The 25,469-nt window shown below is 42.1% G+C and overlaps 1 protein-coding gene across 4 annotated transcripts in view; it reads left to right on the forward strand.

Annotated features, from left to right (window-relative positions):
• The window catches only part of ERICH3 (glutamate rich 3), a 1,772,788-nt gene that overhangs the window by 1,284,930 nt on the left and 462,389 nt on the right, over positions 1 to 25,469 (forward strand). The window lies entirely within an intron of this gene.

The raw sequence follows: 25,469 nt of genomic DNA on the forward strand, positions 1-25,469 counted from the left end.
TATTTTCACATTTTACTGTGATACAGAATTATTCACAGTATGCTTGAACAATTCTCTGCCATCTAATCTAAACATTTTAATGTTGCTGTACAGGATGGCTGCATAATTTTGCTCTTTTTGAGGACTTTGCAGTATCTTCTAGGATTAAAATACTGATTATTTGTGAAACTGTTCCACTATCGTTTTGAACAGTTATGTCAGTGTTCAGTAGTTCTGTGTACCTAGGAGTGAATGCCTTATGCCTGAGGTATGCCCAAATGACAATGGTAATCAGAAGTTGGCTAGTACAGGAAGGGTCATTGGAAATATTCATAAGTGTAGCAAAATAAAGTTGGTCAGGGACTCCCCAGTCAGTGGATGGCTATGGGTGTGGAGAAATATATTGGTCCCTCTTGCCAATAAATACTGTTGTGTAATGGAGATAGATATGCAAAGAAAGGGGTTGAACATGACAAGTAGAGTAGGGATTTAAGTCAGTTTCTGTGCTATGACCATGGTTTGTCCCAAGACTTATGGTTGGCACAAAGTTTAAGAAAAAGGTTAAAGTAAAGATGATGGTGCAGGACTTACCTTATCAATGAGTAGCTTAGTCTGGATGTACATTTTGTGATGAATACCATGTAAGAAAGCACACTTTGTGTCATTTGCAGTCTCTACCACATCAATCCATCTGGCTGCACTTTTTCATGTGGCCTGTAGGCTATGCAGCCCAATCTGTTTTGGGATTCATAAAAACATTTCCTCATATCACTGTCAGCAAGTTGCATGGCTGACTGTAATTATGATGATTATGATTTTCAATAGAGACTTCTTGGCAGAAGTGACTGAACAGACTTCTTCATGTAGAATTAGTTCAGACATTACTTCTGTGCAAACTAAGATATAAAATATAATTTGTTCTTTGAAATTATTTCAGACATCATGCTATCAACTACTTCTGTGCAAGATGAGATTAGAAATGCAAAAGTGTGATTTGTTTCTCAGACTACAAGATGAACAGAGGCATTATCAGATGAACATACAGAGATGTTTGGTAGACAGAAATATTGTAGAGAATACAATGTTCTTGCTTGTTTAATTTGTTCATACTTTGCTCCTAAGATTTTAAGAAGCAGACATTGTACCTATTAGCCCATTTAGAGAACTAAAAGTTGAAAGATCTTACTGGCAGTATCTCAGTCCAGCTTTCTGATCCTTGGATGTCCTTCCTCTGGTTCCAGAGAAGAAATAAGTTTCCAGGGAGGCTTTGGTTTCAAATCTGGCCTCTTTTTTGTCTTGGGATTTGGTCAGCAATTCTTCTGTGGCAATTTTGAAGTCCAGATTGTCATCCAGTTCCTCTTGACTCCACTATCTTTTATTCTTGCAAAGCCCCTAAGACCAGAGAGGTCAGTACATCCTCTAAGACTGCTCTTATGAATGCTTCAGGAAGGGAGAATCATTTCTGCTAACATCAGGGGAGAAAGCAGATGTTATTTCTTTACAGGGCCATGCTGAGGAGTCAGAGTAGGGATGATCAGATGACTGAGCTCCCCTTTTTGTTAGACACTTCTTTGGAAAGAAAGTGCAGACTCAAACACACATCTGCCTATGTGTCCCCTTTGGCTAAAGGATCAAAAGATGATATCTTGATGTTTGCTTACTAAAGATTTATTCAAATTTTGTCAATCATTACAGTCTCGTACTTTCCCTAAATACGATTAGATTACGTCTCTGATATTTCTGTTTTTGAAATCTGGGAATCTAAATCTTAAGACAACATTTCTTCAGCTTCACCTGCTTGAGGTGTATTTTTTTGAAACCATTAGCAGATTGAAGGACTTTTTTCACTTGAAACAGAAATAAATGACATAAATCTAACAGAGATATTATTATTTGTTACAAGTGGGTACCCCTCCTAGAGGGATTCCACAAATATTGGACAGGGAAGAAGTTCCGGGTAATTTTATTGAATTTCGCCAAGGGTTGGAACCTCCGGTATTTGTTAGGACTGATGTCCCTTCCAAGAAAAGATAAGAGATAAAGCATGTTTCAGTCCATCCTAAGGATTCGCAAAGGGAATGGCAAGAGTTTATTCATAGCTTGTTTACTGCCATGATGTCCCCGAAGCTTTCTCAAGGGATTTTGGTACCAGCTCCTCCTTGGACCTCTTCTTCTTTTAAATGGCCTAGGGAACCAGACTGCTTGGATGAGAATTCAGAGTCTGAAGAGGGATCCTTGTCCTTTTCTTCTCAGATGCCTTCACCTTTGACTCATGGTTCTGATGAGGAGTCTATTAGCCCTGAGCTCCTTTTGAGGAATTGTCCTTTGTGGACACAATTGCTAGGATGATGGAATAGTTTAAGTGGGATTCTTCTCAAGTGTCTGACATTCTCAGGATATATTATGAGTTGCTTCAGGTAGATACTCCTAAACCATCTGTAGTTCCTGCTGTACTGGCTGCCTTGTTAGACACCTTCTTTGTGGCTTCCACATCTCCTGATGCTTACCCTCCTGCTCCTAAGAAACCTGATAGATTCTATAAGGTCCATAAGGATTGCTGTTTTTTTATTTAAGTGTCCTTCTGCTGATCCAGCTGTAGTGTCAGTAATCTGACAAATCTTCCAAGCTCTTGCCTTCCTCCAAACTTTTACCTTCTGATAAGGATAGTTGAGCAATGGAGAGGATTGGTAAGAAGGTTTGCACTGCTTCTTATTTGGCTTTTAGGGCTATTACTAACCAGACCCATATAACCAGGTATGCTTTAGACTTGCTTGCTCAGGTGTGTCAGGTTCTTTCTGACCACCATGGTTCTGAAGACAAATCTGCCTTATCTATTTCAGGTTCTACTTATCATGTGGCTCGCCACTCTATCAAGTATAGCAATGATACTGCTGATGCCTCTTCCAGGGCTGTAACGTTTGGCTGTGTCATGAGGTGTTATTCTTGGCTTCATCTCCAGTCTTTGCTTGAGGACATTAAGGCCAAGCTGTTGGATGCTTCTTTTGGATAATAAACATATTTTGTCACTGCTGCTGCTGACCTGTTTAAGTCTTTTCAAGAGAAAGGCAAAGCTTTGCAGGACTTTAAACATATTTTTGTCTCTCCTATCCCTAAGTTTCAGAGGAATTATCCTTCTAGATCAACTTTTGTCTGCAAGCAACCCTGCCAGGCCTCCAAGGGCAGAAAGGGTGGTAGGCGAGCCTCCTCTTCTAAGACTTCTCAGACGTCTGTGGCCCAGGAGTCTCCTTTATCTGATAAGCTTGCTTCTCTTTGACAACCCTCCCTTTTAGACCAGGTTCCTTTGTCCCTTCAGCTTACCATTTATCTTCCAAATTGGCTTCTCATCACTTCAGACTCTTGCGTTCTTTCTGTCATCCATCAAGGTCTCTCCCTTCTTTTTCAGTGATTCCCCAACCTCCTGTAAGCAACTTCCTCATTTCCTGGCGGTCCTAGGGTCCCTGGTAAACCAAAGAACCATTCAACCTGTTTCCCCTTCCCAAGTGAGAAAGGATTTTTATTGCGGGGTGTTCCTGGTTCCTAGAAAGGAGGGCACTTGGAGTCCTGTTCTGGATGTCTCCCTGCTCAACACCTTTCCCAAGGTCCCCTCTTTTTGGGCGCTTACTGTTCAAACCTTGTTTCTTCTTTTACTATCCCAGGCTTTTCTGGTGTCTTTGGATCTGAAAGATGCTTATCTTCATATCCTATATCCTTTTTCACCCTCTTTTCAAGAAATGCTTAAGTTTCTCTGTTTCTTCCTTTTATTTTCAGTGCTCTGCTTTGCCCTTTGGCCTCCCTACTGCCCCAAGAGTATTCAAAAAATACCTAGCTCCTGTGATTGCTTTCTGCAGGCTCAAAGGCATTCAGATTTTTCTTTATCTAGATGACCTGTTTCTTCAGGCACCTTCTCCCAGTCACATGTTACAGGAACTGGAGTTCATTATCTGTCTTTTTCAAAGTATGGGATTTACCATCAGTTTCCAAAAGTCAGTTCTGATTTCCTCCCAGGATCATGTGTATCTGGAATGCAGGATTCAGACAGTGCCAAAAATGTTGGCCTCTCTTCTACCTCCAAAAGTTTTGTCATTGACAGCATTCTTTCAGTCTCTTCTTCCACTGACTGCCATTCCAACCAGAGAGTTTGTTCGAGCCCTGGGAATCATGGCCTCTTCCATTCCAATGCTCCTTCTTGCCAGACTGCATATCTGGAAGCTTCAACGGTACTTCAAGGTGGTTTGTCTGCAGTATTGTCACCCTCCGGATTTCAGTGTACCTCTCCTTACTTATCTAAAGAAGGAATTTGAGTGATAGATTCAACAGTTTGTTGTCAACCCCAGCCTGTCCTTTCAGCCTTCACTCTCTTCTCAAGAACTGTTCACTGTAACCTCAGATAGTGGGTGGGGGGCTTTATGTGATCACCTTAAAGTTCAGAGTCTCTGGCCCCCACATCAGAAGTCAGACCATATCAACATCAAAGAGATGAGCACTCTGATTCTGACCCTTCAAGCTTTTTACCCCATGAAAGTGTACACAGATAACACTATAGTGATGTGGTGTATCAGTAAGCAGGGAGACACAAAATCATACCTCCTTTGCAGCATGGCTCTTCAGGCTTGAGAGGTGGCTGTCAGTTATCAGTTAACTCTTCAAGCAGTTTACATTCCTTCAGAGCAAAATTTAGTGGCAGACTCTCTGAGCAGGTCCAGAATATGAGTTCACAAATGGATGCTTCATAGAGATGTGTTTCTGGACATTGCCCATTGGTGTGGTATTTCTCAGACAGACGGACACCCTTTCTTTTCCTTGGAAGGATTGTGTCTCTATGCTTTCCCTTCTCTTCCTTTACTTCCAAGAGTCCTGCAGAAGATTCAGCTAGATTCCTCAAAAATCTTGCTAGTGACTCCCCTTTGGCCAAGACATGACTGGCTTCCCCTCTTAATGCATCTGGCCAGGGGCAATCACCAGAAGTTACTTCACCAGTTGGACCTCCTCAAACAGGACAAGGGGTCTCTCATCCAACTTCTCTTGTCCACTCTTCAGCTGACACTCTGGGCCATAGGGCTTTAATCCTTTTCAGGCACCTTGTTTGAGTACGTGCTCAGGGTTTTAAAGGAAGCAAGGAAATCCTCAACCAGAAAATCTTACATGTCCAAAAAGGAAAAGATTTTCTGGGTGGTGCCATGCATGTAACCAGGACCCTTTTTCAGTGGGGGTCCCTTTGGGTCCTCTCTTATTTGTGTGAGTTGCTCTGTCTGGCTTGGCCTGTTCTTCTGTGAAGGCCTATTTGTCAGCCATTTCTGCTTGTCTGCCCTTGAGTCTTCCTTGGCTTCTCATTTTGAGGTCAAGCAATTTCTTAAAGGTGTCCTGCATATTAGACTGCCAAGGAATCCTATTCCTCCTTCTTGGGACCTTAATTTTGTTTTGGAAAAATTGACTCAGACTCCTGCAGATTCTGCTTTTTTGCAACATTGTATCTGGAAGTCTGTTTTTTACTGGCTCGTACTTCTGCTCAGAGGGTTTCTGAGCTCCAGGCCATTATGGCCATTCCTCCTTGGGAATGCATGGCTAGGCTTAAAAAGGTCCTTCTGACCTTTAGCCTAGTAAACACCTGTGAACTTATGAACCTATGAACTTCCCATTCTGTTTCTTGAGCTTTTTTACTCTCCATATAGTAAAGAATACTGCAACAGTGATGTAGAAGGAAATAATACAGTTGTGTAAAATCTTACCATAATAGTAGATGCCCTTCTCTTTACTGTTGTAGGATGCATTCCCCTCCCTTAAACCCCCTCTTGTTTGTCCTGGATTCCCTTCCAGCTGTGGATCTCCCCTTTCTCTTCTGCATTTTCTTCTTCTTGATTTGCATGGACTCTTATTCTTTGGAGGCTGTTCTCTACTGGCACAATTCATTTCGGGATAACTGCATCTGTACATCACTTTTATGCCCTTTTTCCTGTGCGGGGAGCATATGTGCGATATACAGTGCATACAAGATCATAAGGCTTTGATATACTGGGCGAATGTGCGGCTGCCCTGGACGGAAAATCACTATAGTAAAGAATACTGCAACAGTGATATAGAAGGACATCAATATGTGTTGTCAGTTGATGAGGATTCTAACAGAGTCAGTGGTGATTCTCCTCAGGAGTCCATTGCCTAGAACTCTAACACTTCAGATAGTGAATCTGATGTTAATCGTATTTTTTTCCTTTCCTGAGACTGTTGCTAGACTCAGGGATGTTTTTTTCTTGGTAGCAAACAAGGGCTTCCCTAGAACTGGGCAGATTTTATCATCTATTAGAGGATGAGGTTCCTTATTCTGCACCCTTTTTTCCCATTTTGACAGTTCTGGAAGACACTTTTAAAACCACTTGCTAGGCTCCTGACTCACTGGCAGAAGTTACAAGGAAAGCTGTTGAGCACAGCAGAGCAGTATAGGGTCTCTTCGTAGGATCATAGGAGGTTACTAGGCTAATGGCCCTGGGGCCCTTACAAGCCTAGCCAAGAATTTATCCCCCAAAAGAAACCTCAGTCAGCACATGTCACCCCTGTCAGTGAGGGACACAGGTGGAACCCCTGGGTCAAATTTCTGGTTTTCCACCCACTCATCAAGATTGTGCTTGAAGGGGATCAGCGAGGTGCTCTGTTTGACATGTATGGGAAGTCTATTCCAGAGATGGGGCAGCCTCTGGGAGACAAACCTATCTCTCCAACAGGTTTTCTTGATGTTGCATATTAGATTCAGGCCTTTTGAGTGGGTAATGTGTGAGGAGTTAGACTTATGGATATGGAGCATCTCTAGTAGGGCAGGGTCCAAGATTGCCTGGTAGGTGAGACACAGATCACCCCTGAGCAATCTGTACTATACCGAATAGCGTGATAGTGATTTGAGCCTGTCCGCATAGGGCAGGTGTTGGAGGTCATGGATTCTCTTTGTGAGGTATTTCAGTGGCCTTTCCAGTTAGTGCAGATGTTTGGAGAGGTACATACCAAATGGGTCATTATACTCAATTATTGGTCTAATGAGGAGGAGTATAGAGAGGTAATAACCTCCTCTCTTCTGGATGCAATCCCTTTATTTATGAGATGAACCAAGTAAAATGCTTTTCTGACCACTGCCCCTACATGGTGGTCAAATTTGAGGTTGTTATCAAACTGATTGCCCAGGGCTCTCACCATAGGTTGTGTGCTTAGGGAGTTGTCGTTGATGTGATAATCAGTAGGGGCCATGTTTTTGACGAATGGTATGATGATACATTTTCTTGCGTTTAGCTTGAGACCATGACTTTGGCACCAGTCATTAGTTGTTGTGAGACCCTCTTGCAGTATGTTAACATCATTTGAGGAGTCAATGACAGCACCCAACTTACAGTCATCCTCAAACTTTATCAGCCACAGGCCTTTTGTTTTTGCCTGGACCTCTGAGAAGTAGATGCCAAACAGTAGGGGTCCCAGGACAGATCACTGGGGAACTCCACTAGTGACAGGTTTGCTGTCGGAGGTGGCGGTGCCTGTTTTGACTTTGAGGGTCCTGTTGGTGAGTTAGTTGGCCACTCACCTGATGAGATAGGGATTTACGCCAAGTTGTGTTAGCTTTGTGACGATGCCCAAGTGGGGGGATTGTGTTTCTGTCTAGTTGAGGGGGTTCTGGTTTTGCACCAGTGCTCCCAGGCTTTATCTCTGTTTTTCATTTCTGACATAGTGCTTTTCTGTAGCCATGGGGATGGTTGGGCTCTGATTCGGGAAATTCTTATGGGGTAATGGTAATTAAGGATGCTCAGGAAGGTATTATTAAAAAAGTCAACTGCGTCATCTAGACCGAGGTACTTTAGAGGTTGCCAGTTACATTCTTTGAGGGATGAGTTGAATGTGGGTAGGTTAAAGTTTAGGTTTTTTGCGTATTTGACGGTAGATGACAGGTTTAGTTTAGTATTGGTGTTTTCTGAGTAGGAATGTTGGGGATTGATCACTGAGGCTGTTTGATAGGCAGCCTGCTATATATGACTAGGGGCTCTTACTGACTAGTATCCAATCCTGGGTAGTGTGCTTGTTGGAGCTTAGGCTGTGGTTGAATAGGGTGCCAGTTCTTGCTGGAGATGGTGCAGAATGCAGCCTGAGATACTATCAGGTCCTATGAAAGCTGTGTTTTTGCCTTGTATAGGCCCTTTAGCACTTGATCTATGGAGATGTGAGGTGGGGGGCAAGTATCAGGGAAGTCAAAAGGGCCTTTGGGGGGGACAGGGGTGAAGTTTGTGCTGAACCTATCTGCTAGCAGGTTGGCTAAGTCAACAAGATTGGTGTAAGTGATATTGTTAAGTACTAATTCAAAGCAAACCTGGACTTTGACATGGAGATTCCTGATGCAACTGAAGAAGGCTTTGTGGTTTCCCTTTGTTTCTGAGGCTAGTTTTGATTCATAATTGGCTTTGGATAGTTTCACTAGTGATCTAATTTGCTTGTTGAGGCTAAGGAGGGAGGTTTTCCAGTTTGGAATATGTTCCTTTTACCCTTGGACAAGAGATTCTTCCTTTTGTTGTAAAGCCTGTTAATAGAGAATGTCCACCAAACAGGTTTGTGTTTCCTTATGGAGCAGATCTTAGTTCTATTGGATATGGCTGAGTCCATACAGTTGTACATGTGCTTGTATACTGCATAGGCATACTGTTCAGCCTAGTTGTCTGCATCCTCTGAGAAGGATAGTGGTGTGAAGCTACAGATACCCTCCCTTAGGACGTTGTAGTTAGCTTTTGAGAAGCTTTTTTTATCTTGATTACGGTTGGGGGTGGGGGGGTGGGATAGAAACTTTGAATGAGACAGTCCGATGATCTGATCTCACCAGGGAAGAACATACTATGGGAGTGGTGCAGCAGTTGCTCATGCTGGTGAGAACCAAGTCCAGAATGTTATCTCCCTTTGTGGGGGATGAGACGAGCTGCTCTAGTGCATTAGAACTGTTAAAGTCAAGGAATCACTGAGTGAGTGCATTAGAGCATGAATAGTTCACCCAGTCTATGGTGGGGTAGTTGAAGTCACCAAGGATCAGAGTGTTAGGAGGTACCTTGATGGAGTCAAGTAGATCCAGGAAGTAGGAGTGAGTGTCCTGAGTCATGGAGAGGGGTCTATAGCTGGCTATAACTTAGATGGGTGTCTTCCCAACTGTCATTTGCACCTGAAATAGTTCCAGTGCGTCATGTTGGCAAACCAGTCTGGAAGTGTGCCTGTCCTTAATGAAGATATGGACTCCACCACCCTTTGTCTTCTCAACCTCATTTTGGGGTTGTAATGTGTGGAATGAGGTATAGCCTGGTAAGGCAGGGGTGCTCTCTGCAGAACTGAACCAAGTTTCCATGACTGCATAGACATCGGCATCCTCCAGTGCAAGAAGAGCCTCCAGTGAGTGCATTTTCAGGTTAAGGCTCCTGGCGTTAAGCAGCATGACTTTCATTTTGCTTTTTGACAGATCTTTTATGTTGGAAGATTTGTCTTTGGGACATTGCCTAAAAAAGGCACAATGGGAAGGTGAGAGCCTTGGCCTGGATCTGGAAACCTAGTGATGACAGGTGGAGGTCATCTCTGACAAAGCATCAAGGCCTGTCAACCATGTCATCTCAGGCAGACAGATTCTGGATCCCCTTGGACTGACACCAGAAACTAAGCCTCTTTAGATAATAAATGTCTTTATTCTCAACAGTTAGCTGACCCTAATGCAGTAACTCCATCAACAATAACTAACAAGAAATCTTTGACTACCTGAAACCCATTACTCTCTGATAAGGAGTGCAAATGGTTAGACAAACAAGATAAAAGACAATTTGCCAGAACTGTATGTGGAAATGTATGCTGCATTATGCTTAAGGTTTGGAAGGATTTACTGCTTCTTTATCTACAGAAAGCAGATCATGTGGAAATCATCTTGCTTCTAACCTGACTCAGGTTTCTAAATATGCTTTGACAAATGGGTTTGATTGTACTCACACTGTGTCTAGGGCTTCTGCTTCATCTGTGGTATTGAAAACATTTGTTTGGCTGTGTAATTAGAATTTTTCTGATGATTTGAATACTGAAATTCTTCATTCTCCACTTAGCCATGTCTGTTATTTGGGCTTGTAGTTACACAGATCCTTAATCAGTGGGACAACAGAGTTAAATTGATGCGTGGAGTTGCTAGGATTTTTCTGGTACCCAGCTTCTGCCCTAAGAAGGACACTTTTCTATCCTTTAGAGAGCAGAACAAACAGAAATCCCAGCCTAACAATAAACAAACCCCCAAAAGATACTGGCAGGAGGAATAAGTCTTCCAAACCAAACAAAAGATGTAACTTTCCCCAAAAAGAGTCAAGCTCCTGCTAATGAATGACTGTGCTAGAAGTCTGATCACCTTACGCACACCTTCTGCCCTGGTTTCCCTATATCTCTCACATTAACTGACCCTCAAGCCAATAGCCTGGGGTCAGTTGTTTTTATGCAGATGGCTGTTGAAGGTGATTCAGGAAGGATTCCTCAGCAGTGGGTGGACTCTTCCTCCTTTCAGGGGAATCACCTCATATCCACCCAACCAAATAAACCTGTTTCCTCCAGTGCTGCCACATATGTCAGAAGCAGTCATCATAGAACCAGTACCTGCAAATCGCATGGAAAAAGGTTTTTATTCCAGGACATTTTTGGAACTTTAGAAGGAGCACAATTAGAGACCTGTGTTAGATCTGTCTTTTCCCAACTTTTATGTGAATGTTCCAGAATTCAAGATGTTAACCCTACAATCGCTACTTCAGTTACTTCCAGACTATTGTCTTATGGTAACACTAGATCTCAAAGATGCTTACCATCACATACCCATCATTCACGCTTTCAGGAAATATGTAAGGTTTGATGTACCTGGATGACATTATCACTTCTCTGCATTACTTTTGGGCTTTCCACTGTACCTCAAATATTCACAAAGTGCCAATCAGCAGTGGTGCTCACTGCAGATTGCAGGGCATCCAGAATTTTTCTTATTTACATGACTTGCTTATTTGTACAGAGTCTTCTTCCAGATGTTTGGAGTCCTTAACAAAGGCTTCCAATCTACTGTTACTTCTGGGATTTCATTTCATCCTACAAAAGCCTTGTCTCACACCCTCTTACAAAATTGTCTTTTTTGGGGTGACTGATAGACACATTCAGTCAAAACCCCTTCCTTCCAAAAGAAAGGTTACTAGCTTACTAGCAAATCCTTCTGAGTTTTTGAAAATAGCTTTAGGCTCCTGCAGGAAAAATTTTCAGGATTCTAGGCCTCATGGCATCCATGATCCTCATAATACCACTTGTAAGATTATACATGAGAAAAATCCAATAGTACCTAAAAATTCTTGGACCCAGCACCTACACCCATTGGACTTAACAAATTCCTGTGTTGGAGTTTGTAAGGCAAGATTTGCAGTGGTGACAGCATTAAATGGCTCTCAATCCAGAACTCCCGTTCTCTCTTCCAACTCTAGTTCAAGCTGTCCAGACAGATACTTCAGATTAGGTTTAGGATGAAGTTTTCATGGGACAAACCAAAGTGCATAAACATCAAGGAAGGGCTAGTGGTGATTCATGCTATGTAACTCCACACCATCAGTGGGTTCCAGGCCCTCAACAGGTGATTACAGAACAAAACCATAGTGATGTGGCATCTCAACAAATAAGGGGGTAAAAGATCATACCCACTTTGCCAGTTGGCAGTGATGGCTTGGGTGTTGACTCTTCAGCATTCTGTGACTACATTCCATCAGAGCAAAATATTGTGTTGACAGACTCAGCAGATCCTGGACAGACCATTATGAGTGGAAACTCGACACAAGACTTGCTCTAGATGTGGGAGCTCCTTGAGTAGATCTCTTTGCCTCCTTACAAAACAGACAAATAGAAATATTTTGTTTGAGATATCCTAGCAGCCAAATATGGAGAACAGATGCTGTGTCATTCCCTTGCTCAACAATTTTCCTGTATGCTTTTCTGTCCTTGCCGGTGATTTCCAATGTACTTCTAAAGATTCAGAAAGAATTACCAAAAATCACTGTGGTGGCTCCCTTTTGGCCCACTTATAATTGTTTCTCCCTTCTTATGGAATTGGCCAAGGGTGATTACCACACTTTTCCTCACAGACTGAATCTACACACACAGCACAGTGGGAGTTTGATACATTCTAACATGAATCAACTACAACTGACAGCCTGGATGATTCAATGTTAATACCTTTTAAGCACCTTTTTTTCATGAGAATGTGCAGCTGGTACTAAAAGAGACAAGAAAACCTGGTACTAGGAAGTCTTACATTGACAAATTGAAGAGGTTTTCTAACTGATGCCTTGCCAATCACAGGCTTCCCAAAAGTGAAGTAGCACCTCTGGTTCTCAAATATTTGTGTGAGCTACTTAAAGATGGCTTGCTGTAGCCTTTCATCAAGGTGCTTCTTGCATCCATCTCAACTTGTCTGCCTATGGATCTCCCTTTTTTTCTTCTGTGTTTGTGGTCAAACAGTTTCTGAAAGGAGTGTTGCATATTATTCTACCTTGCAAGCAAATTATTCCTCCTTGGGATCTCAGTTTCACTGTAGAAAAAGTGACCTTAGCTCCTTGTGAACTAGCCTTTCTGGCTGACATGCGGTTCATTACTTGGAAAACTGTTTTATTTGTTGTTCTGACATCTGCAAGGTGAGTATTTGAGTTGCAAGCCCTTGGCACCTTTGATTAAATTTCACTTCGTTTTAGTATGATTACTTAGGACAGTGCTTATCTGAAGTAAGTTTTTGAAATACTTGGAGTTTTATATGTGCTTTGTAATATTATTTTATTTTATTTTTAATATTTAAACTAATTTGCCTGCATTCTAACTAGCCATTTTTAAGCTTTTTATTTTTTTCTTACAGGTTTGTGATTTCAGTTTAGGTGAACTCTGTTGGCTGGTTTGCAGCGTGTACTTTGGGACTCTTAAATGTTTGCATATTTACTGTCTTCCCCACTTTGCTGTTAATGCACAAGACAGTTTGAATTTTATATATATATATATATATATATCCAGAAATAGAGAATCTAGCACTTGAAATAATGTCCAAAAAGTGGTTTTATTAGGCTAACAGCTTCTAAATCTAACACAAACCAATTTCATTTATCAAGCTTCGTCAGTTTATTTAATTAGCAGGGGGTGTGGGGGTGCAGGGAGGCTTGCAAAAATGTGGAAACATTTTCACTGTTTGCATTTTTGTTTTGTGGTTGGATTAAATGTTTTGGGGTATTGTGTGGATTTGCCGTCTTTTGAATTGGCATCTCTTTTGTTCTCAGTTTGATGGGTTTATAATATATATATATATATATATATATATGTGTGTGTGTGTGTGTGTGTGTGTGTATTGATATACATATATATATATATATATATATATATATATATATATATATATATATATATATATATATATATATGTATATATATATATATATATATATGTATATATGTGGTTCTACCTGAGTTCGTCGACATACCACATAATCGACAATCACTTACCCGACACGAGAACACCGACAATGCACATCACCGACAGCTGACGTGTAATGTAAATAGTTGTCTGTCATCAGCATAAATCATACAGTATACTCACAGGAAAATAACGCTATGCTGATGACAGACAACTATTTACATTACCTGGAACATGGTAGGAGCGAGAGGCGCTATTAGCACATGGATGTCGGCGTTTTCGTAGTCGGTTATGTCAGCTGTCGGTGATGTGGATTGTCGGTGTTCTCATGTCGGGTAAGTGATTGTCGATTATGTGGTATGTCAACGAACTCAGGTAGAACCATGTATGTATATATATATATATATATATATATATATATATATATATATATATGTATGTATACAGGTCTACTTCAAATTAACAAAATGCCACTTACCTCAATTTTAAATGATCAAGACGATAACACCAAACTTGAATTTAAATGAAAACCCTCAACACCGATATTTTCAACAGGGAAAGGAAGCAGTAGGCCAGCATGGACAACAAACCAAACAGAAGCATATCAAATTCACCCATGTGGGGAGTTTTGCCCCCCACACCCCCCTAACTAACTATACTAACTCCAAGATCGCACTATAGTAGGGAAAAGGGCAAACTCCTTAAAGTAGACTGACTGCCTCCTTTTCCTGGTGAAAATATTGGTGTTGTGGGTTTTCATTTAAATGCAAGTTCAGTGTTATCATCTCAATCATTTAAAGTTTGGGTAAGTGGCATTTCATTAATATGAAGTAGACCCATATATTTGTGTAGTATACACAGTCACAAAAAATATATGTATATATATACAGGTCCCTATCAGCTGACTGAGTTTTCAGAAACTCAAACTACCTATGGTCAAGACCATATGATAGAGTTTTTGAAAACACAAAGCTTTCAAATGAAGATCTTGGTGCAGCGAGGATTGGAAAATTTACCCTTTTGCTCAATGTAGTGTGATCTTGGAGTTGGTGTACATAATTAACAGGGGGTGTGGGGGTGCAGGGGGGCTTGCAAAAACATAAAACGGTAGATGTGTTTTTTGAAGTTCAAGTTTTCAGAAACTTGATTATGTGATTTCTTCGATATTTTTTTTTGAGTTTCAGAAAAGTCGGTCATCTTACATAGACCTATATATCTATATCTATCTATATCTATCTATCTATCTATATATATATATATATATATATATATATATACATATATATATATTTATATGGGTCTATATGACATGGTCGACAGTTCAAATGATCGACAGTTTATTTGGTCGACAGTTCATTTGATCGACAAGCATTTTAGCAAATCCATAACCACTGAACACACTTTAACGTAAGGGCTTTTATTGAAAAAGCACTTTTGTTAAAGTGTGTTACCAAGAAAAAAAAAAACACTACATTAACGTTTTAGCAGAGGGGCTTCGCCCCCCTGCACCCTTCCACAACCCCCTACTTTAATATTCTCCCTCCAAGACCACACTACAGTAGGGAAAAGAGAATTTTCCCTTATCCATACCATAGTACGGCTTCAGCAACAGGCATACTTACGTGAAAGTGCTTCTTTTGGTGAAAAGCACTTTCTCGTAAGTATGCCCAGCCATTTGGGTTTCGGACTTTTGATCATTCAATCAAAAGTCCTAGACCATACATATATATATATATATATATATATATATATATATGTATATCTGTATATGTATATATATATATATATATATATATATATATGTGTGTGTGTGTGTGTGTATATATATATATATATATATATATATATATATATATATATATATATGTATATCCTAAGAGAGAATATAGGTATATGTGATGTGTGTCAGTAAGTATTTTAGACAATAGCATATGCTGGGGCATGTGATGAATTTATATGAATGGTGTCATTTATTTATTTATTTTTTGCAAGAGTTGTTATTTTGGGAAACAGATATGAACACAATTTTGAACCACCCAACTCTGAAAATAAAAATCCCAGGACCATAATATTGAAATACCAAAATGTTGAAGATCACCATATTGAACTCCCAGATCTGCATCCCCTGCAGGACCCATACAATTTATTCCTGGGTCCACACCCTTACAGGACCCTTGTGAACACTTGTTTCAAGGTTTACACTGGTACTGGGATTTGATATTCAGTATTTTTAGACGTGGTTTTTAGCATTTTTGTTATTATGGTCTCAACATTCTGATTTTCAGAATTGTGAAAGAAAACCACATAAATACACATAAAAATATCTGAAACGTTTTCAGTTCTGTGTATAGATAAACTGATGAATTAAAATATAGCTAAATTAATATAGTTTATTTATTTTACATTTTTTACAGGGAAAGCTGAACTGTATTGTTGCCCATTTTTAGCAGAAGCTGGGGGGGGGGGTGAGATACAAACACTAAGGAATAATGGTGTCAGAAAAATGTAGGAGTAGATATCAGTGCAGTTTAACATGTTTAAGAAATAAGTAATATAGTGCAAGAATACAACTTTGCTATATACAGTAATTGGGCTATTACAAATCTTCTTCTTCTTCTTCTTTTGGCTTTTTTCCCGGTTAGGGGTCACCACAGCGGATCACCTTGTCCGCACATGGAATGGCAGTGGAGTTTTATGGTGTTGAGTTGCCAGCCTGGCGCCCAACCTTCCACAGAAGGCACACTCACACGCACACCTAGGGCCAATTTAGAGTGTCCAATCCACCTGCAGCATGTCTTTGGGATGTGGGAGGAAACCGGAGCACCCGGAGGAAACCCACGCGACCACAGGGAGGACATGCAGACTCCGCACAGAAGGCACCCCAGCCGAGGATTGAACCGGAGAACCTCTTGCTGTGAGGCAGCAATGCTAACCACTGCACCACCGTGGCCGCCCAATTGGGCTATTACAAATAATTCACTTTAAACATTGAAGAAAACCAATTCAAACGGATGAAGACTGACTCCACAAATAAATAAATAACTTTCAGTGCAAGATTAGTCAGTCAAGCATGGTAGATGCAGATAAAATGTAATACTTTTAATGAAAGACAGTAAAATAAATAAAAACAGTAGAATAAAACACCAGGTAAAACAGATAAGTGCTTTCACTCCAGTCCTGCAGCTTCATCAGATCTAATTAACACAGTGCTTGAGACTATTTAAAGATACAAAGATTCTGAAGTTACCTTTTCAGATCACGTAACACGAGCAGAGGTCTTAAGGGAACATACTCATTCAAACCTTTTCCTTTATCATTTTGCATTTCTAGGATCCATTTAGTTTCTAAACAGTCAGTCTTATTACTAACATTACCTCCCCTAATGCTCTTATTCAATTGCTGCAGTACAAGAAATTTAAATTTATGTGTAGCCCCAGCACTTGACACATTTACACAAAGCATTATTTTTGTCTTTCCTGGAGATATCATAAATATGGTCATGAATGTGATCTTTAAACATTCTATTTGTCTTACAGTATAAAAACTATTACATGTTATGCAGGTTGCAAGATATACCAAGCCACAGCTCCTGCAGTTCTCAGAAAAATCAAACTTATGCACATGCTTAGTCGTGGGATGTTCATAAACCTTAGTTGTTAACACACGCATATTATAGTCTCTGCAGGAGTGTCTGCCTTTTCTATTCATTATAGGTTGTTTCCTAACAAAAAGTTTATAGCATAACATTTTCTTAAGGGAGGTGTTGTTCTTAAAACAAAACCTAGGGTAGTCTCCTAGAATAGATTTATTTCTGTCATCACAGGTCAAGACATGCTAGTGCTTTTTAATAATATTGCATATAGAGCTGGCATCATTAGAATAAGTTACACGCATTCTTAATGTATTAACCTGTGGGAACAGTGCTGTTTGTTTGTTATTATCATACTGAGATGAGAAAAAGGGTCTAGCATAACCTTTTCTGTGTGACATAACATCTTTTTTTTGCTTTGTCTATCTCATACCCAGTGTAGCCTCTGCTAAGCAGGTCACTAAAAAGTTCACTGAAAGCAGATAACATTATCTGATCATTGGTATTCAACCTAGCATACCTAAGAAACTGCCCCTTCACAATATTCCTAAGAATGTGTTTGGGGTGCATGCTTTGTCGGTGCATTGTGATACATCTTCTACAGGGATTCTTATAAACCTCTGTTTCTAAGGTATGTTACTTTGTAATAATTTTTGCATCCAAAAATCTCATAGTCTCAGCTGAAAACTTAAAAGTAAATCTTAAAAAAATGTGTTGTTTGTTGTAAATATGCAACACAGTCATATATAAGGGGAGTGGAGCCTGTCCAGATGAAAAAGGCATCATCCAGAAACCTGCCATAGAAAGAAATCTATTGTTGAAATAAATTAGCATTGTGTAAGACATAAAGCATCTCCCAGTATGCAAGAACCAAGTTTGCATAACTATTCACGAATGGTGTACCCATGATTACACCTACTTTCTGTATGTAGATTCATCATTAAATTTAAAAACATTATTTTTCAGAATGATCTGTAATAAAGAGCCTATCAAGTGGATGTGTGTTCCTGTATAATCAGAAAACTTAGAAACATTGTAATAAACTCAATATCCAGATCATTAAGCTTTACCATAAACAGTGAGGTCACATCTATTGTAACTGTAAAAAAAAATATCACTTTTATTAGACCCAGACCATTTATACAGTGATATCAAAAAATGTTTAGTGTCCCTTAAAACTGAGTTAACCTTGTCTAACATAGATCGCAGTTGCTTTTCAACATATATTGATAGGGGCTTAGTAGCCCACCCCCTACCTGAAACAATAGGCCTCATAGGTGGTTTATTTAAAGACTTATGAATCTTTGGGAAGCCATAAATTATTGGAGTAGTAGGGTGTTCAGCGGTGAAAAACTCAAGCAAGTCATTCTGAATGTTGCACTTTAAGGACAAATCAGACAAAGCATAGCATATACCTAATATTAGCTTCTCAACTTTTATTTTATAACACAGTTCATAAGTAAGCTCATCTGATAACATATCTAACATATTTTCAACATAATGGGAAGTATCCATTAGAAAAATGGCACCTCCTTTATCTGCTGGTCTAATATACAGATGTTTCATTATGACCAAGTCCATCAGGGCTCGATACTGCACCTCTGTGAGGTTATAAAAGTCTTTGCAATGCTTTCTCCACAGAAATTCACGAATATCCTGTTCACAGAGCTTAAGGAATGTATCAAATAGAGGTGGAGTGGCAGGTACAAATTGGCTTGATAACTTATATACATTGCTCCATGCTGAGCTATTAAGCCCATAAAGAAGTTTAAGAGAAATATTCCTTACAAATAACCTCAAGTCTGCCAGTACTTCACATAAAATAGAACCTCTAGATGGAATAAAAGAGAGGTCTTTATTTAAAACTTGCTGTTGCTCAAGTGTCAAGATGACCAAATAAGTATTCACTGTCAGGTCTGGGAAATCTTTCTCCTTACTGCCAGTCCCAGTTTTAGCTGTTCAGCCTGAAATGTCCTTTTTGGACCTTTCTCCCCTCTGCTCTGGGAATGGCCTCTTCTCCTTGATGGGTAGTGGCCCTGGAAGATGTACCTCTAAAAAAGCATCTGTAGCAGTAATTCTGTTGAAAGAGCTGCTTGTAGATGTTCTTTCCTTGAGACAGTTCTTACTAGACACGGTATCTGTTTTTTTATTGGATATGACCAATGGGTTCTCCTCTGGTACATGGGGGGGAGTAGGAAATCTCCAAACACTAGGCATTAGTGGTATCATAGAAATGTACATGAGTAAATATCAGTGCAATTTAACATGGTTAAGAAATAATATAGTATAAGAACACAACTTTGGTATATACATTAATTGGGCGATTACAAATAGTTCAGTTTAAACATTATCTAGGAATAAGACATACATAGTATATGACTATTTTTATATGTATGATGTACTAGGCTAATGTATAAATTACATTTGACATGGGGAGAATAAAGTTATAAGAGAGAAGAGGGAAGTCAAGAGAATTAATTTGAGAGAGTTATAAAGTTGGGGAAGTATAGGAAGTGTGGAAAGAGAAGGGAGTAGGGTGGATTAATGAAAGGAAGAGGGGTTAGAGTGTAAGGGAGGGATGAATGGCCAAGGGTTAAGTGATAATAGGGGGAAGAGTGTAGTTGGCATAAGGGTAGGGTGAGTAAAGGGGAGGGTAAGTGTGAATGAGGATAGAATGTAGTTAGGAGAATGTGATTTTTATTATAACCATGCTCGTGTCAGCTTCGTGTAGAGCAGGAGCAGAGACTAATATTAGATAGTCTTTCAGAGTGGCTGTACTTCAATTCAGACACTTGACAGCATATAAGTGACTGTAATTCAAATCTAGCTAAATCAGTTCTTATCTATTTATTAAGAACTAATGATGTTAAGTTGTCTATCTCGCCTTCATTCGTGCTGGTTGGGTTCGGAGCCGATCCTCGGCTCTGACTCGGCCATCTTCAAAAGCTCGGGAGCTGCTTACTGGCTCAAGGCCCCCTATATCCCATGATGCCTGGCGCTAGATACCCAGATTTCGTTTGCCGCTTCTGCTGTAAGGTTGTTCTACTGGCTCAGGTCATATAAAACTTTATTATTATTGTATTTTTCTTGTCATTAACTGCTATTTTCAGGGTAGATTTAGTCGTTAGATTAGACTGTTGTATTGTAGCTACTTTTACTTTAGATTCCTATTGCTTCTCCCAAGAAACTCGTTTAAGTTAGAGAGACCTCCCCTTCTCTCCCTTTACTTTCCTCAGAAAGGTTTTCCGTTTAAGTTAGAGGATAACCTTTTTCTCTCTATCTCCTCTTAAAAACAAAAAAAAAATCCTTTATTATCACTGTTAGTGTTTAGTGTTAGTTAAGTATAGTTTTTTGTTTGTTGTCGTACTTACAGTTGGGTTGTGGTAACTGTAGTGTGTAATTCTTAGTGGCTAGTTACTTTAACCTTTTCTGTGTGTGTTTCTTGTCCTTGGTTTTTCCTCTAGGATGTCCAAGGATCCTAAGCCATCCGGATTCAAGAAGTGTGACTCATGTTGTCAGAAGATGTCTCTGACAGATGGTCACACTTCTTGTGTTTATTGTCTGGGTGCCGTGCACCTGCAGGACTCTAGCTCGATTTGCCATGCTTTCAGTCCAAGAGTTCTGCAGGAGCGCAAAAACAAATTGATCCTGAGGGGGTTTGCTTAAACCCCAAGATGCACTGGCGAAGGCTCAGCCCGTGAAATCTTCCAGGCCACCTAAACCTTCAGCTCCCAGTTCGGAGCCATCGTTGGGTGAAGCCACACAATCGATCTCGGCTCCGGCTGGAGCCGATGTTCCTCCCTCCCAGTCGGCTCCGACACATTTTTCGGAGCCCTCTGAGAGTTGAAAAAGATCCAGGTCTCCTTCTCTGGAGTTGATACATTCGGCACTGAAGTCGCCTCTGCTCCAATCGGAGTGTAGTCATCGCTCATCCCACTCTTCTTGGTCCTCTAGACTTTCGGACCATGACTTGGAAAGAGTGGTCAGTAGGCTGTTAAAATCGCAGGCCCTAGCCAAAATGTTGTCCAGCCCCCCTCATCAGGTGTTGGCTCCGTCCACAGCTGTAGATATTCCTCCTCCGACTCATCCTATGAGCTCGGAGCCGGAGTTCGTTGGGGTTCGAGTCGTGGAACCGTCGGCTCTGATACCCTCTCCTTCGGTTCCGTCGTTGGCTCCAATCCCTTCCATGGTACCTTCCCTGGAGGGATCTGGGCGCCGAGACTCCCTCGTTGGCTCCGAGGGGGCGAGTGGCATCAGACTCTTGTCCGACCCCGCTCCCCCCCCCCCCCGGGGCTTCGGCTCAGGTGAGCTCGGCTCCCACATCTGCCTCGGAGCCGTCCTCCCTCAGTGCGGGGAGGGGTTCTGGTTTCTTCGGAACCGGAGCCCTCTCTGCGTCCGGGCAGGGATGCCCTTGAGGTGATGAGGAGTGTACTGGCCCCCGAGTCAGTCCCATGATCGACCCCATCAGCTCCTCTCCCTAGGGTGCCTGCGTCAGCCTCTGCCCCTCTTCCAGACCCCAAGCGTGGGGATCCAGAGCTCCAGGACACCCCATTTGGTGTATCCTCCTCTTCCGAGGCCTCCCCTTATCATTCAGAGGAGCCACCTCGCAAGAGGAAATGCAAGAGGAAGCATGTTGACTCCCCCGAGTCTGTCACATCGGATACCAACTTAGAGGAGTCAGAAGGGTCCCCAAGATCCCCCTCTGAAGATGTCTCCTTCTCAGACATCCTTGAGATGCTTAGGCAGAGGAGGAACTGGACTGCCCTTAGCCCTTCCGAGGATGAGTCAGTATTCATGGACGCATTTGGATCCTGACATTCCACCTCCTGGGTGTCTCCGCCTTTTGACCCACTGATGTCTGTGGTGGCTCAGAAGGCGTGGACGGCTCCAGACACAGTGGAACCGACCCCTAGAAGACCTGCCAAATTCATTACTGCACCACTGGACAAACAGTTCTTGACCAAAGGCATCCCCGTTGATGCCATGGCGGTAGCGGCGGCCACAAAGAAGGAGTTGGCTGAAACTTCTTCATCTGTCCATCCCCCTAACAAGGAGTCCCGATGGACAGATATGGGAAGCGGATGTTCTCTTCTGCGACCTTTTCCATGCGGTCCCTGAATTACCTGTGCCACTTTACCCGTCTTCAAGATCCATCAGCTAAGGGGGGCCCAGGCTAAGGCAGCCTCCCAGCTGGCGACTCTTAATTCAGTGGTAAAGTCCTCCATGAGGCTCATTTCGTATGCAGCCGATGGTGTGAGTAGAGCCGCAGGCACAGGCGTGGCCCTAAGGAGGCACACTTGGATGCAGCTATGTAACTTTGTGGAACCTTTCAGAGCGTCTTTCACCAACACCCCTTTTGATGGTTCCTCTCTCTTTGGATCACAGGTGAAAGATACCCTTACCAGGTGTGAGCAGGAAGGCAAGACTCTCTGTGCCTTAGGAGTCCGTTTTTCCACTCCTTCCAGACCATATCCTAAGGGTCAGAAGAGTGGAAAGATGTGGTTCCGGAAATCCCAAGGTGCTTTGCCTGACACACGTGGTGAGTTCCCATCCAGGGGCACAGGAGCGAACAATAACAGACGCCGTCCTCAGGGCAGAGGGGGTCCGCAAAACCAGGGCAGCAGAGAATCTTTCTCTGAGAAGCCCTTCCAGCATCCCTGAAGCGTTGTCTGGCTGCCCACCTCTGGAGGCAGTCGGGGGAAGATTATTGCTGTACCCAAGAGCCTGGCAAGTCATAACACAAGACAAATGGGTACAGTCCGTCATATCCGGAGGCTACAGAATTCCCTTCCTTCGCACTCCCTTAAGGTCAAACAAGTCCCTTCCAGATGTTCCACCCAATCTAAGGGTCCAAGCAGTGCAAGAAGTCTCAAAACTGCTAAGAAAAAGAGCCATCCATCAAGTCCCAGCAGACCAACAAGGATCCGGAATTTACTCAAGGTTCTTTTTGGTACCAAAAAAGACAGGGGACTGGAGACCCATTCTGGATCTCAGCAGACTGAACAGGTCTGTACAAAGAATGAAGTTCCGGATGGTCATGCTACAGTCCATTTTGCCCTTCCTGGGTCAGGACAATTGGATGTGCTCTATAGATCTTCAGGATGCGTACTACCACATCAAAATGGGCAGATGTTCCAGAAGATTCCTTCGCTTCCGGCTGGGAGCCAGCCATTATCAGTTCAGAGCTCTGCCCTTTGGTCTCACCACAGCCCCCACGGTGTTTACCAAATGTATGGCAGTAGTTACCGCTCACCTGAGACGGCAAGGATTCCAGGTGTTTCCATATCTCGATGACTGCCTCCTCACTGCTACCACCAGACATCACCTTCTGCGAGCCAGAGACTGCACTATTGATACTTGCTCCAGGCTAGGTATCACAATAAATTTAGAAAAGTCTGCATTGTCGCCCTGTCAGTCTATCACCTTTATAGGCGCAAATTTAAATACCAAAGACATGTTAGCAAGCCTCCCACCAGACAGGGTGTTAGTGATTTGTCATCATGTGAAGGTTTTATTAACATGCAAAAGAATTCAAGCCAGATTTGTCCTTCAAACTCTGGGTCTCATGGCAGCAGCAATCACACTTGTCCCTCTAGCTCTTTTTCACATGAGGATTCTCCAGTGGCTTCTTTTCACCCAATGGTCCTTCCAGTAGCTTCCCATGTCTTACATGATTATGATCACACAAGCATACAAGAAGCACCTTGTGTGGTGGATGGGCTCCACATCAGTGCTCCACGGCAGACCATTTGTTCTCCCCCCTCACATGAGGATTCTCCAGTGGCTTCTTTTCACCCAATGGTCCTTCCAGCAGCTTCCCATGTCTTACATGATTATGATCACACAAGCATGCAAGAAGCACCTTGCGTGGCGGATGGGCTTCACATCAGTGCTCCACGGCAGACCATTTGTTCTCCCCCCCTCCAGTTGCTACGGTGACCACGGATGCCTCCCTGATCGGGTGGGGGGGCATTATCAGGGCAGAACAGTCCAAGGCACCTGGCAACCTCACGACTACCATCTGCACATAAATGTCTTGGAGATGAGGGCCGTGCTCTTAGCATTGCAGGCTCTTCAGGACTCTCTTCCTACCGGGACCATTGCAATTCAAACGGACAATATGTCTGTAGTGTGGCACATCAACAAGCAGGGCAGAACCAGGTCCTACCCTCTATGTCGAGAAGCACTCAGACTCTGGCAGTGGGCGATCTCTACCCAACGGTTTCTGATTGCACATCCCTGGGAGGTCCAACGTCATAGCAGACAGACTGAGCAGAGCAATTCTCATACCTCACGAGTGGTCTCTGAACCAGGTAGTTGCGGATCAAATTTTCCGCAAATGGGGCCAACCTTGCTGCGACCTTTTTGCAACTCCCATCAACAGCAAGTGCAGCAATTTCTTCGCTCTCCCTCCACTTCCCGGACATTCCCCCAGAGATGCTGTAGTCCACGATTGGCCTCAGGGATTTCTTTATGCATTCCCTCCTTTTCCCCTAATCTCAAAGCTAATTCAGAAAGCTACCGTATTGGGTTGCAAAATGATCCTCATTGCTCCTTACTGGCCTCGACAAATATGGTTCCCGTTCCTGCATCACTATCTTCTTGAGCAGCCTTGGACTTTGGACCTATTTCCAGACCTCCTGATTCATCAGTCGGGCGGGCTGCACCAAACCCTACCCTCTCTCTAGCTCACGGCTTGGTTGCTCCACTTCCAACTTTAGCCAGGCTTCCAGATATCTCCCCCTTTGTGTGCGAAATCATTTTGTCATCACACAAGTCTACAACTAGAAAAACTTACGCTAGTAAGTGGAAACGTTTTTCTTCCTGGGCAGAGGCTAAAAGTATAGACCCCTTTTCAGCCCCTGTACACTACATTTTGGAATTTCTTGCGGAACTCTTCCATGCAGGGTCCGCTTCCGCTACAATTGGCGTTCAGTTAGCTGCAATTTCAAATTTTCACACTGGCCTGTCGGAAAACAATATCATGTCTCATAAACTGTTTAAAGCTTTTCTCAAAGGAACCACTCTGCTCAGGCCCCCAGTGAGAGATCCTCCACCACCGTGGGATCTAAATTTGATTTTAGCTTCTCTAATTTTGCCCCCTTTCGAACCTGCAGCTTTTCTTGTTCAGTGAAGTTCTTATCATGGAAAACCCTTTTTTTGGTAGCTATTACTTCAGCCAGAAGAGTTTCGGAACTACAGGCTCTTTCTAGTCATCCCCCATACCTCGTGTTCCACAATGACAGGGTTGTTCTTAGGACTAATCCGTCCTTCCTTCCTATGGTCTCTTCAGAGAGTAACTTGAATCAGTCCATAGACCTTCCTGTGTTTTTTCTTAACTACTCCAACAGGGCGGAATATAAGTTGCATCAGTTAGATGTTCACAGGCAGCTACGCTTTTATTTACATAGAACCAAGGACATTAGCAAATCAGATCAACGTTTCCAGTCTTATGCAGTAGGT

Source organism: Protopterus annectens, chromosome 10.part0, assembly GCF_019279795.1.
Source record: "Protopterus annectens isolate FY-2018-M chromosome 10.part0, PAN1.0, whole genome shotgun sequence".
Lineage (NCBI taxonomy): Eukaryota > Metazoa > Chordata > Ceratodontiformes > Protopteridae > Protopterus > Protopterus annectens.